Source organism: Larus michahellis, chromosome 19, assembly GCF_964199755.1.
Source record: "Larus michahellis chromosome 19, bLarMic1.1, whole genome shotgun sequence".
Classification (NCBI taxonomy): domain Eukaryota; kingdom Metazoa; phylum Chordata; class Aves; order Charadriiformes; family Laridae; genus Larus; species Larus michahellis.
The window spans coordinates 4,331,368-4,346,214 of record NC_133914.1 but is presented as its reverse complement, the minus strand read 5'-3'; the positions used below and the strand labels follow the sequence as shown (position 1 = coordinate 4,346,214).

At 44.7% G+C, this 14,847-nt stretch overlaps 1 protein-coding gene across 3 annotated transcripts in view; it reads right to left on the bottom strand.

The window, feature by feature from the left end:
- Positions 1 to 14,847, bottom strand: part of ARID1A (AT-rich interaction domain 1A) — a 60,622-nt gene that overhangs the window by 42,244 nt on the left and 3,531 nt on the right. Inside the window, exon 1 of one of the 3 annotated variants that reach the window (XM_074562825.1) lies at positions 14,108 to 14,325. The exons of the other annotated variants lie outside the window; for them this stretch is intronic. The gene's annotated coding sequence lies outside the window, so the exon portion shown is untranslated. Of the gene's footprint in view, positions 1 to 14,107; positions 14,326 to 14,847 lie in introns of those variants that run through there. 3 annotated transcript variants of the gene reach the window in all.

The window sequence follows — 14,847 nt, the reverse complement described above, 5'->3', positions numbered from 1 at the left end:
GCGCCTGATAACCCAGAAAGAGCCGAGAACAGATGGGCAAGGACCCCGGCAGAAACAGCACCACGCACGTGACTCGCCACATGGCCCCGCGAGCACAAACTATTGTTTGGCTGCTGAGCGCCGGTACAAAGACAAGTCCGACCGGGCCCTGCCAATTCAGCAGCAGCTGCTCCCCTACCGTCATCGGGCTGGTCAGAGGATGGGGACCACCGAACCCCAGAGGCCTGGAAGTCGCCAAGCTCAGAAGATGCCGAGAAGATGCCAACCAGTACCAATGCTGGTTAACACCGTCCGACGGGCTCAAACTGCTCACCTCCCCGAGGCTGAATCCGGATGGGATCTTACTGAAGTGAAGAAACTAGGTCTCAGTAGAAGAGCATGCTCTTTCCTCCTGTCTCCAACCCCTCGTTACCCAAAGGCAAGGGTAAGTTGTCTCTGCAGTCACTGAAGTTACAAAGCAGATTGCCATGTTGGCTGTAAAAATTGTATTAGTGATGGATGACGCTGGGAAAGGAGAGTCATCTTCCCTAAAAATTAGTCAGCTGGGATCATGGTCATATTGGATTTAATCATTGAAACCAGGCAGGAGAATAAAACCACCCATGCTCCCCCAACCTTTCTGTGGCATTTCTATCAAAATCAACAAGCTGTATAAAGCAGAAAAATTAGCGACACCAGCATCAGCTGAACAAGCTTACCATGAAAAAGGCCTGGGTTCAAAATCAGCAGCTTTCCCTGCCCATTTTCCAGTGCCTTCCACCCCGTTGAGAAACACCAACCGTGCCAAGGCAGGCAGGGGAACCTCCACATGACAGTCATGGCAAATGGAGAATCACTCAGGAAAAACAGTCCCGATCGCAAGGCTGCCAAGAGGCTTTATCAAACGAGCATTAATGTTTCGGAAAAGCAACCTTAATCAATGTGGAGAAGCTGCACTGACCTTTGCCATTTTTAGTACGTTCTGCGTCCTCTGGAGCTACCAAGAGTTCAGGCTGCTGTGAGACCCCAAGGCTGGGTCAGGTCCTGGAGGTCCCAACATCCAACACCATGAAGATGCCATATCCACACGGCCTCCAGGGATGAGGGCTTGGACCTCCCACCTCTAAGCCCTCCCAGTAGACTAAACCTCTGCCATATTTTCAAATTCAAAGGGCACTATGGGAGTTACGCTGCCCGCAGCATCAAGGCACCAGTGCCTTGGTCAAGACAAACCCAGTTTTCCGTGTTCTCACCGGTGTCAAGCTATATGAGGTGTGATAGCCCCTGCAGATAAAGCACAGGTACTTGTGAACAAACATGATACACACAGGAGGGATTGCCCCAAGCTGGCACGAAGCCTTGCAGACCCATCAAAACCAGCCAGGCTGCAACGATTCGCACCAACTGAAAGACTGGCCCAAGCAGACAGTTACTCCCTTGCAACACCATCCAACCATGGCAACGCCATGGCGTCACCATGAAAACAGAACTAACGGGGAGCCAGGCACACAACGACATCCAACGGACAACAGAAGATGCTTCAGCAAACCCCACTTTCAATCGGTTGCTCTCATGCCTCAAGTTTGCACTTCAGACACTTCCATGCCTGTTCCTATCTCCCGAAGCTCGACACACAAGCGACTCCAATTCCCCCGTAACCCATCTAGAGGGTTCAAGCTGAGAAACGAGCACAAACTAACAACTGCCCTCATTCATGAGCAAACACGGTTCATGTTCCAGTGAGGAACACTTTCATCTGATCTATTTAAGGTGCAACTGGCTGTGCTAAGGTCAATATCCCAGCCTGAACTCGCTGTCTTTTACAGCCTTCTGAAGGGCCAGCACACTGGGTCATACTTCATTGCCTCTCCTCCTGTGGTGGTCTGCTTTAAAGAGAGACAGAAAAGGCTCAGGGGAAGTTAAAGTTATGATAAAAAGAGAGATCTTCCTGCAGTAGATGAAGATGCCCCTAAAAGACAAAACACCTAGAAAACCCTGTGGTAAACACTACACGAAGTGTATCAAGTGTCTCACCATGATAGTTTAAAGACAAGGGTGCTTTACTGAGAACATCACCACAGAAATGAGCACTTCCTTTTTTGCTTTTCCTCTCCCTTTTTTAAACTTGAGAAATTCACTCATTTCCTTCAATCCCCCAGCCTGTGCCAGCACCGCTCAGCGCCCATCAGTCGCTCTCCTTGCCCACCCGCCAGGGCAGCACCCACCACTTTGGGAAACAGGCACACCAGTAATGAAGCAGGCTGGGTCGCTCTGCCTCACACCCGTAAGCTTGGGGCACCAAAACCTGACTTTTGGAATATAGTACAGGATTGGTTGCAGGGTTACAAACACCCTTTGGAAACGTGCAGGACAAATCAAGTTTTATGTAAACTACAGAAAAATAAAACTCCCCATCTCGCCCCTGCAAATCCTAGAATCCAACTTAGATCTTAGCACATAACTAAGAGCCGATGTATCATTATCATCTCATTATCAACAGCCAATGCAGATTAAATTATTGTTTGCCAAAGTGTTCGGATAACTGACCTCTGCTCTACAGTTTCAGTTCTGCAAGTAGAGGGAGCCTGACTTTTTCCAGTAGGTCAGAGTTTGACCAAAGACACTTTCTATTCCTCTAATCTTCTACTAACACACAGACCTCAGAATAAGCTAACGCTACAGACAAAAGGAAAACGGGACGTTTTTTTAAATTACTGCAGTCACCTGCTTCTAACCAAGATTTATTTGGAGCTTCTGTAAACTTAAAATCAGCCCTGTTAAATATTGCTCCTCTCCTTGACTCTACATTCATTACACCAGTTCCTTTGGGGAGATTTTCTGTAAATCCAGGATACTAAGTCTTACCAGTGGAAAAAAGATGAGTAAGTTTTCTCCAAGCAGCTATAGTGTGAACTATATCTTCCTGGCTAAACACAATTCAGTAATTACCCCATTAACATTTCTCAGCAAGAGGCCAGTCCACACACCTCAGAGGACTTTCCTAAGCACCACTCTTACTAATACTCTTCAAATTGATTAAAACTGACCAGAGTTTTGCTTACAGGATGTATCATTACGGAATGTTTTATTAGTGAAAGAAGTCAATTCAGAAGAAGGTGATCTGGTGGGGAAGTGAAATGAGAGCCCCACCTCAAACCCTCCCTGGAAATAACCCAACGGGGGTACAGCGTTCACGTCCAAAAACAAGCGGGGTTCTGCGGGGTTTTTATTATTCTTTAAAAGGTGGAGGGCGAGAAGGTGCCAAGCCTGCCTGTGTTTTAAACAAAGTGCATTTGTTGATCTCATCTTTCCTTTCCGGCCTGACTTTAAGCCCTCCTTAACAAATTCAACAAATCCAGCTTATCAAGGCTCTGGATTTCAGCTCCTTCCTTCAGCCAGTCTTTCTCTCTGACACACGGTCATGCTGCTTATCACACCACATTATTTAGGTATCTCTTGGGACCCTCAATATAATATTTCAACCACTATCATACCTAAAGACGACACGCAACTGGTTTTCTGCCATCTTCAGCATCTACTTGAAGGCGGGTGCACGCTCACGTTAACAGGATGTTTTTCTGGACTTGTGAAAACCTGTAGTATAAAAGGAGCTAAAGAAAGATTTACGCTGAAAACACTGACAGTGGGCTGACCTGGGAGAAGGGGAAACTCTGCTTTGTTATCTGACAGCCCAGCCCAGCCCGGACAATGGGTTCCTTCTTGATCAAACAGCTGCTGAAGTGGAAGCAGGAGCTGACAGCTACCTACATGGTTAATTTTAACGTGGCAGGAGACTCTGACAAACTGTTAACTGAATTAAATGCATACAAAATTAACAAAGGATTATGATTCTTCTGCAACAGCTGGAGACTCGGGAAATTTTCAAACATTTCAGAGCCAAATTATGCAGTTTGCTATTTAGACGGGCAGTGTGATCTCTAACATCTCCAATAATTTAAGCACAAAAAAAATATATATTTCCTTCTAGCTAAACAATTAGGTAACTAGCTGTCCTATCCCCTCACACTCACACTTCAGCTCACTTTAAAAGCACACTATTCAGCCAACTTGCCCCAAGACTTCCAAAGTGCCCCTGTTGACTCCTCACAAAATCTAAGTGACACCAAGATGCAAAGAAAGCTGCATCTCAGCTCCATGGGAGATGATCCCAAGGAACATGTGATAGTTGTAATGAGGTGGTGTTCCTTTTAAGATGGAAAGGAACTTCCTTCCTGAATATTAAATCAGGCTTTAAGTTTAGCCAAACTCCTACGCCTGCTCTAATGAACTGGAGGCAAGTCAACAAAAAGATGGTTAAGTGTCTCATTACAGCTTTTTCGTTCCAGGCCTACTTACACACTAGAAGGAGTAAGCAAGCTCATGTTGTACCACAGAAATGGGACCAGGCCAAGAGCAAGCCATAAAAAAAGCAAGAGGAGGAAGAGCAAGGATGGAACAGCAAAATTATTCGAAGTGTCACCACTGCTTAAGTGATCTGATTTTGATCAGTAAGAGAGCAGCTGCTCCAGATCGCTAGCAAGATGCAAAATATTTGCACCAAGCACCATTGAAAACCCGAAAGGGCTCCAGAAACCCCATAAAAACATGCAGACAATTGTGACCTGTCGCAAACTTCAGTCATCCAGCTAATTCTCCGTAACCCGTTTCCTTTCAAACAAGCAATACCAATCTCATGGACAGACTTTCACCGCTGAACATGGTGGATGCTTTCCAAAAGTTTAGGCCTGAAGAAGACCCAACGCCAGAGGCTCACTAGAGTTTACTTTCCAGAACAAAGTTAGTTTTGTCAAGTCATTAAAAGCCCTTTCCGCACAGAAATCCGACGGGTGCCAGTACACATTCAGGAGTTGATAAAGCATAGCCTCCTAGCTTTCTAAAAACAATTTCTCGCTAGCTCTTCATCCATAAAATGCAGCATTGCAGGTTTCTACCCACTTGTGTCTCTCTAAAAGCTCAACCTGTATTTGAATATCTCATTTTACACCAGAATGAATGGTGGCTGAACAGACTCAACTGGACAGGTTAATTCCCACGACCTCTTTCCATGCCAGGTTGGTAAGGGCACACCTAAGAAGCATCTCAGGATCAGGTCAGAGCTCTGAAACGCCACAGGTCTCCATGGTTCTACCTTTCCTACTGCACATAACGCTGAGATGGAGGAGGACGCAGCCACGCTCACCGTAAGAGACAGGTCCAGCTGTCGGAGACTACCTCATCCAAGGACGCAGAGCTCCATCCTGTCCAGAGCAGCTGCCTGCGCTAGTAAGAGCTGCATGTCGGGGCCTGTAGTTTCTCCAAGCCACAGTTCAGCATTACACAGGCTCTCCCTTGCGCCTGCAGAATAACTGAATCTATTTAAAAGTGTGTGTAAAATCAAAATATTCCAAGAAATCTGAGTTTTGGAATGCATCTGTGGAAAAGGATGAGGGGGAACAGGTTTAAACTGAAAGAGGGGAAATTTAGATTAGATATTTGGAAGAAATTATTTGCTGTGAGGGCGGTGAGCCCCTGGCCCAGGGTGCCCAGAGAAGCTGTGGCTGCCCCATCCCTGGAGGGGTTCAAGGCCAGGTTGGAGGGGGCTTGGAGCAACCTGGGCTGGTGGGAGGTGTCCCTGCCCAGGGCAGGGGGTGGCACTGGGTGGGCTTTAAGGTCCCTTCCAACCCGAACCATTCTGTGATTCTAAAAGACAGGAAATCTCAGTTTAAGTTAGCACAAAACTCCCTAATCTATCACTCTCGCCTCCTAGACCCTGAATTCAAACTCACAGTTCAGTGGCGGGCATGAGTGGTGGACATCACCTCCGCTTTGTGAGGGGGTAACAGGAGTCAGACAGCTGCAATTGCCCAAAGGCACACCCTTATCCCAGCCAGGAGCGCTGGGGTGATCACCTGCTAATTACTTCAAGAATATCTCAAGCAAACCTCAGTTACAGGGTAGCAGCACATTTTGTATCGCACTGGCCTTAGCCCTGGTGTCACCTCATGAGGAAGTAACGTAGCACACCTTCGACCCTGTCCATCCCCCCTGACACCCCCTGCACTACTTTACAGGAGGGATCCAACATGATACAAGGTAACAAAGCTTTGTTCTGCTAATAAGAAAAGTTATTTCTCTTCTCATTCCAGCAGCTGACAAATTTGGATGCTATTTTCGTGGATTTTATTGAGCCTTCTCTTAATTTAGCCTTAAAATTCAGCCTTCAAGACTCCACTTCAGTTCCACGGAACCAAAAATATTTAAAATTGCAGTAATGACAAGTTACCATCTGCATTTACCAAGGATGCACTCGGTAACTTTGTAGCAAGCAACAACCGATCTCCAGTATTTATACCTAAATTATCTATTTGCATCCCCAAAAGCAGAGCCGCTGTCACGCCTGCGTCGGTAGGAGAGGAGGAGGTTGGGGGAGATGAAAAGACAACGTAGGCAAGAAACTGGGAGCTGCAGCCAAGCCGGCTCCCAGACAGCAGTGAGGACACGCTACCAGAGCCTTCATCAAGCCAAGGCTGTCGTGATTCAGGCTCGTTACACTTGGCAAGCCCAACACGAATTCTAGCCCCACAGTGACACAAGGTCATCGTTATTTAATTTAAAAAAAAACCAAAACCAAAAAAAACCCCAAAAAACAAAAAACCAGCCTTTGCTTATAGTGATTTATGAAGCTTGGGTCTGCAACCCCCCTGCTCGCTTCTGTCCTTGGGCTTTTATTCCATCTACGCCCAGAAAAATCCAGCTTTCTTTTAAAGCGAAATGAACGAAGTGGGGAGTTGCTTAGCGAGTTAAAAGGAGTGCGTGCTGGCAGCTGGTGAGAAGATACAAAAAATTCATAACTGTGCCAATGCCATGGGGGGAGGAGGAACAGCCAACGCTGCAAAGTCTTCACTGGTTTCAGGAACAGGTATAACAAGAAACTGTAAGACAACTCATATGAGAAAAGGAAGATGAGACATGACTGTACCTTGACAGCAGTGACAACTCCGAACAGTTTATTGCCATTTACAGAGTGATCAGATTTAAAGCTAACCTTAATACATGTTCACCATTCAGTACAAGTATCGGTTGCCTTGACACAGTGCACTTTCAGCACACTCTGCATTCATCATTAAAGCCAGTAAATCCACGCTCTGAAGCTCAGCAGCAAATTATACCTCGACCTCCTGATACAATATGCCTAATGAGTTATTCGCCTGAGCGTGCGGACAACAGATTGAGCACCTTGCTCCAGAGAAGGAGAAGGGAGGCAAGGGTTAAGGGCCAAAACACAGTTGAAAGCCGAGGAGCGCTCAATTGCTCTGGGATATTCCATAGAACACTAATCACTTCATCTGATTTTAATTCCTGACACCAAATCAGTATATAGCTTTTCAAAGGAAATCTTGTCCTAGATTGCAAGGTAATCAATCACAATTAACGTGGAAACAAGCTTTTGCAATGCCGTCATGCCTTGTGAACCAAACAGGAAGGCCAGAGAAGGCGCTTTAGAAATACCTTTAAAGTACAGGCAGGTAGGATAATTTGGGATAGTTCTGTGGGCCTCTTCTGCACATCCATGAGCAGACAGTAGATAACCAGGCACTTTGCTTCTCCTCCAGAGCACGAGCTGAAGAAGAGTGTTTTTATGCCATTTTCATTATGAACCCCCATCCAGGATTAGCATCGCCCCAAAGTTCCTTCCCCAATAACGTGCCCTATTCCAAGGGAGCCACATTCCACCCACAGGGAGCTAGAAATGACATTTCCAGCAAGATGATTTTTTGTAAAACCAAAGAAAACTGTTCCAGGTGTAACCCCAATTCCAGAGAGAAAGCACGACCCAGTAGTTATACCATTAACCTTGATTTTGAGAGATAGGGCTTTGAGCACCTACTCTGGAGATTTCCCATGCATCCAGCTGCAGGGCACAGAGGCAAGGAAAGGCTTCCGAGACATGGAGAACTGCTCATACGAGCCTCGCTGGTATATCACGGTAAGCTGAAAGACTAGGAGATACTTTCATACTTAAATACTTCTTGTCACAATACTGTCCAATTACCAAAAAAAAAAAATAAAAAAAATAATGTTCAAACCTGTTACATGCAGCAGCTGCCCTGAATCCTTTCCAGGGAATCCAAAACACTACAATTAGCACAAGCCCCACACACAACAGTAAAGCAAATGAGCCTGGGGTTTGCCTTTTTTTTTTTTTTTAATTAAAAAAAAAAAAAAAAATACCCCCCACCCAGACAGCTACCCCAGCCCGAAGGGCAGGACTCCAGTACTCCATACACCACCGACACAACACGTGCAGCCACAGCACAACAAAAAAGCAGTTTCTGGGAACACGGGATCACACTCAGTAAACTGTCATTGAATGGGAAAGCCTTTTCCTTGATTAGCTCTAAAGTCAGAGATACTTTAAAAAAATATAATAAAAAAATCAAGTTTTAACTAATTCCAGCACTTTCACCATTTCAATGTATCTCCTGCACAGAGGTAGGAACTTTTCTTCAAGCCATTTCACAAGGAGTATGTCTGAGAGAAGACCACCTCTAGTCTGGCACCGGTTTAATTATTTACATACAGTTAATGAATACCAGATTCTCCTCCTAAACCTGTACAGGGTGCATAGTCCTACAGTCATTTGGACTTTAAATCCATCACCAGGCCGTTACGAAGTACGAAACTCCAAACAAGCCTACAGGAAGGATCCCATAGTGAGGTACAGAGTGAGCCCGGCCAGCTCCGGGGCCCTGGAAGTTCAGGTGGCAAAGCGGGACAGTCCAATCCCTTCAACGCCATCCCCAGTGAGCAGAATCATCTGGAAGTAAAGGGAGACATTTTGCAATTTAACTAGCAAGTTTATCTCAACGAAATAGGGGACAGGCAGAAAGCCACACGTTTAAAAGCAGGTTACCATACACTTTTGCCTCTGTTCTCCATACCTAGAGGGACGAGGACAACAAGAGATACTCAATTAAGATGATTTGACTCGGAATATTTTTCGTAATGTCCAATGATAAGGGTAGCAAAGCAAAGCGGTAGCTCCATTGCATTTGTTGCTGTCTGCCCTGTTCCCAGGTAAAGCTGATCCTGCCCTGGAGCAGGACAGCATGCTAGGTGACCTTTCCAATTCACATCCAGACCTCTGTTCAACAAGAAAAAATAGTCCCCTACAAAGGCGACGCAGGCCAATGAACTAACAGCAAGATTTTGCAGGCAGCACAGACTGCACTGCACATTCTCCTCACCAGAAAGATCAAATTCGGTGCAGCAAACCCAAAACAGAATGGCCATTTACAGAGCGGGTACCCTCCCTCTTCTGCACCTTGTGCTTCTTGGACCCGTATTCACGCTGCTGAAACTACCTCTCTGCACACTATTAGTGTTAAGAAAGTACAAACCCACTGTCGATAAATTTTGCTGGCCGTGTTATGCACCGGTCTGAGCATACCCCAGGTGCCAGCAGAGCAGGTCTCCCAGCACGGCGTCCTGAGGTGTAGCTGTGGCCTGAGCGCAGGTTTTAAAACATTCCTGTTCTGTTATTCACAGGCAGGGTGCCAGAACAGTGCTGACATCAGAAGGGAAATGGTAATTTTCAGGGTTTCTCTTAGTCAAACCTGAATGAAATTTCACAAGTGAGTGGAGGAGGGGGGGAAAGTACTTGCTTAACCCAGTAATTCTCCCCTGGGGGGAAATTCCAGAGTCCTCTGAACTTGAAGAATTTCTCTTTGAGAAGAGTCGGGGAATCTCTTGGGATGGAAAGTCACGGCTTCCTTAGGCCACGGTCTGACATCAGTGACCACCGAAACGCTCTCTGCTCCCAGCCACATCCAGGATGTCACCGTCACATCCCACCAAAACCGTCTAAGTGTTCTTCAGTCCCCTCTGGTTCGCCACACGGCCAAACGCACCCGCAAAACACAGGGCAAGCCCACAGCACGGGGGTCTGCTCGACGCAGAGTGGACACCAGCTGCGGGTCCCCCCACAGCTGCTCTAAAAACTACTCCCCATGTCTAACTTGCAGCTTCTTGGAATACTTTGGGTATAATATAATTATCCAGGAGGAAGAGAAGTTACTCAAGTTGAAGAAAAGGGGGGAAAAAAGAAAATAAAAAGTTAGTAGCAACTGAATTTGTCCTTGAAAGAGTTTCAATAACTATAGCTAACTTAAAGAAATACTGATATGCAGATTGTCGCATGAAATGCCAATAAGTGTAATGGAACAGTAGCTTTTTCAGACTTATTTACACAAACTGATTTTTCAAGGGAATTTCATAGGAATTAAGACACATACACACTTTATCTTCACCCTCTGACAAATTTCTTTACCGTATTTACAGAATGAACTGATCCCCCTTCTTTATTTGCTCCTACCCACTTCTGTCCCTTTTTTCTCACGTAAAAGAGAACGTGATTAGGAGTTAGATTCTAGCTACAATTATCATTTTACTCAGAATATATAAAGCAAAAAACCTACTTGCTGAGAAATTCTGTAGTAGCTTTTATTAAGTTTACCTATCATTATGTGGCATCCTTTACCACACAAAGCTCATGCTTACATTGTGTAAATACTTACTGAGCTGTCACTTAAACTCAGAAATACTCCAGAAAGAACACCATGGCAAACCTGGAAATGCTCTTCTCAATGTAGTCCAAAAAACCTCAAAATTGCACAAGTTGCACGACTGAACTGCTGAGTTATTACACTGGGAGTGCAGGTGCACAGAAGAGGAGTAAGAAATGGGAACCCCTCCCTCATCCATATGTAAATACAGATTATCATCTGATTAAGACACTACAGGAACTGGTAAAATATGTACATGAGCTCAGTCCTGAGAGAAGCAGCTCCTCCTGTTCCAGCCCTGCTTCTTTCGTTCTACGAGCCTCCAAGGGCAGGCTTGGGTGCTGCTTCTTTAAGCGCAGAACTCCATTAAAAGGGTCTTAACAATATATTTAGCTAAAACCGTATCGTAGGGAGGAAAGCTGGTCTCAGGCTTACAGCACAGGATGAGGCTCAGAAGACCTATATTCCACTCTCCGCCCTGTCCCAGCCTTAGTGCCTCGCACATCAACATCTTAGCTGAAAAACTGTCATTGGAAGAACTGTAGACCTCATGTTCCTCCTCTGCATACCAGGGCGAAACAGAAGACTGCCCAAAACCTCAGAATTTCAGCCTTAAGAATGATAAGCATACACTCAATACAGCAGAGATGACATTAAATTTATGATTGGAATTTTACTGGGATCGGTTTATAAATACAGCATGGTCTTCTTGAGCCAACAGAAAATACACACAAGGTCTCTCTTTAGGCAACCAACACCTCTGCTTTTCCAGCCACTAAAATGAAAAAGGCATCAACTCCTCTGTGTCACCCAGGAACAGGTGGACAGCAGGACCCAGAGAGAACACGCGGCAGTTTTGGTCCAGCGTGCCAAAGAAAACGGCTTTTTTCTTCCAATCCCACCTGTCATTCACTGCTAGCTGGAGATTTATGGCTTTGGCTAACAGACATCTAGTATAGTTTTACCACTGCACATGCATAACCTCCGGACAAATTAGAGGCTGAACTTCTTGAAATCAGCACACGACGGAAAAACTTTTGCAGGACTTCTCCTCAAAAACATATTTTTCCCCAGGAAAACCGTTTCCTTTATTTTTTCCACCAGAACAAAAGGGGAGATATTATTCTGCATTCTTGCTGATGCTTTAAGGGCCCTTCCAGAAAAAGCAAGTAGCCGTAACAGCAATGCTAAATCCTGACAAACTTCTCTTTTTCATTCCCCTCCCTAATTACGCTTGCCTGCCTTCGGTTTCTGCTTTGCTACTGCTGCTACTTGAGAGTTTCCAACATTCTTGGCAGGAACTGGGCAATGGCATGCTGATGAGCTTTTCCCCAGAGCAATCCATCACACAGGAGCTGCAATTCAAAAAAGAAATCAAACTGACTAGACAAAGAATTTCAAACACCCAGAGTAAAAACTGGAAAGGGCATCTTTCTCCTCTAATATTGTAATTACCGAGATCACAGATTCAGGTTCATAGGGTAAAAACTGGATTTCCAAGTTGGTGGTGTTCCTTTGAAAAGAGTAGGAAGAAAAATGGTGGAAAAGTCACCTATGAGGTAACAGATAAAACAAACAGCTGCACTATTTAGCCTCATTTTAGACATTAGTTTCTCTCTGAAGGAAAGCTGCTGAGTTTTTTAATACAACCTTCAGGTAAGACCCCTAATAGGGTTTCGTGCAATACTCCTATAACGTAGTATTCATTGACCAGCGTTCTCAAATAAGACTACAAAAAAACACCCACAGTATTACGAACATATCAAGCTCACAAGAACAGTAAGACACAGCTGTCTAACAGAACATTTGATTCCCATGCTACCCCCAACCCCAGTTTCTAATATTCTTTAGGAAGAGGGAAGAGGTTCTGCCTGTTTGTTGAGCAGTCGCTTCAGGAACCAGAAGTTGTAGCAGGTAAAAGGAATTAAACCAGACAGTTTTAGGAAACCAGTAAGTACTCTCACCAAAAAAAAGAAAGGCCCGAAAGTCAAACATACAACCTCCCAGACATCACACTTCTGTCTTGCAACCAACGACACGATTACAAGAGACACCATATGTAGAAACCCTCCCCTAGCCTGGATAATAAATAAGGACTGACAGAGCATTTCACTTATACTTTGTAAAAGGCAGGTGGGCAAGCCGTGCTAACCCCGTTTCACCGAGGAGAAAAAAATATTACAGAACAATCCTGTGGTTTATCCCAGGTTTCCCAGCAAACTGGTGCTGATAAGGGTACGGAAAATAAGCTCCACCTGAGAGTCAGAACCGAGGTTTACTCCTGTATCCTACACATAACCTGCCTAGAAACACTGGTCACCTCGAAAATGAGCATCAGGAAGACGGTATTTCAGAAGAGATGAGATTTTAAGAGAATCGGGCAACCCTGGGTTTACTTCAGAGTAGCGCAGAGTATTCGAAAAGGTAAGCCAGCAAAACCTTCAGCATCCACACCAGAATTAACTACATCTTAACAAAATTAAACTAGCACAATTTTCCTACTTTTTTTAAAACAGGGAAGGCCTCAAATCACTCATTCAGAGGCCAACGCTACCCCAGAAAAAGAAGATGCACCACTGTCCTTTTTGTTGGAAAGATCTAGCACATCCTACACCTCGCGAGCAATGCGAGGGCTCCTAACATTACAATGCTAAGCAAGGAAAAACCCCGCGACACAAGCCAACGGGAGCCAGGTCTCAATTTCCGATTCCAAGATATCACAGCTCATTGGCAGCACAGAGCCATTTGGTGCCAATTTAGTTTAAAAAACATATTTTCGACAACATTTTTCATGCCTCACTTGCTACTAAAGTTGAGATCTAAGTCAACAAAAAATAGCTATTGTATGGCAACAGGCCCAAAAGCATTTTTTTTTAATTAACACACAATTTTTAAACTGAACTTACAACAGAGGCCTAGAGATGTCCATGTGCCTATGGGGAGGTTATCCAACACGTCAATGTTTAATGCGATCCAAAGACATCTCCCGTTACAGGAGATGTCATTTGCTGTAGTGAAAACGCGTACCACGAGAGATGCCCATCTATTAAAGGGAGGGAAGTCCTTTCTCTTAAGCAGTTTCCTTTAAGTCCCAAGGCACTGGGAAAGCCAGCGTATTATGAAGAACTGCTACGCACTCCGAGGGGAAGGGGGGTGGAAACAAATACACGATAGAGCTGGAAAAATTGAAAACTAAGATCCTGGCCTGATTTCTTACAAGTCATTCCCACAGAAAAAAAAAAAAAAAAAAAACCAAAACAAAAAAAAACACCACAGATTTCTCATCCCACACACTGCAAAACAGCCATTCTGATCTCTTGATCCCACTCCGCATTTCCCAGCTAGAAAGGTCATCAGAAGAAAAAGAAACACAAAGTCGTCTATCACAGCCTCGACAGGCACGGAGCGTGTCTGCCTTCACAGCCCCAGCGTCCTGGGACCGGCCAGTGAGCGAAGGTGTCCATGAGGGCCACAGACTGGAGCCCACCTCTGCGCAAGTGACTACAACACTCATCTCATTACAGAAAATATTCCACCCAAACAACTTTCACACCAGAAATTACTTCGCCTTTCTTGATGAACCATGTGATGAAACTCCGGCATCATTCATACATCCTAAAAAGTACGGAGAATTAAAGGCACTTCTCTTTTCTGCGTCATCCTGCTTCCTGTCCCCAGAACCTCAGGTTTGCTATCCCAAGGATTCCCGAGCTGCTTCTCTTGCTAGCCTTTGGTCAGATGAATTACATTCTCCTCTCGCTCTCCCAGAGTTTCTCAGAAGTTAGGTGGTAAGTACCCACTCTGCTCATCACTGCACAAAACAAAGAAGAAACACAAAGCTTTAAATTCTTCCAATCTAGGGAATTCAACAGAGTACACAGCAAAAGGAGGCTGTAATCTAGGACTGGTGCATTATTATTAATCAACCATTTCTTGTGGGCAGCACAGATGACGTGTGGAAGCTTTTTTCATCATGCTAGATAAGTCTGTTCTTTTCTTTTTCCAGTAGGGAAAAAAAATTAAAAAAAGGAATTGTCAGTTTGAGTCCAATATCCTTGGCACAAAAAGGATTTTGGGGGAGTTGACTGGTTTTTGGGATGGGGGAGTTGTTGTTTTACTTTTTATATGCACTATTTGTACTACCTAAGGTTCAACTAATTCTCAGAATAACTATTCATTAATAATCCCGGTTGATGGGACTAGTTACTCAGATATTATTGATACAGCACCTCATGAAATCAAGTTAAATTCATTTTCCAAGACAAAATAAGCTTCTTTTACAAATTCCTAACAGAATACTGAC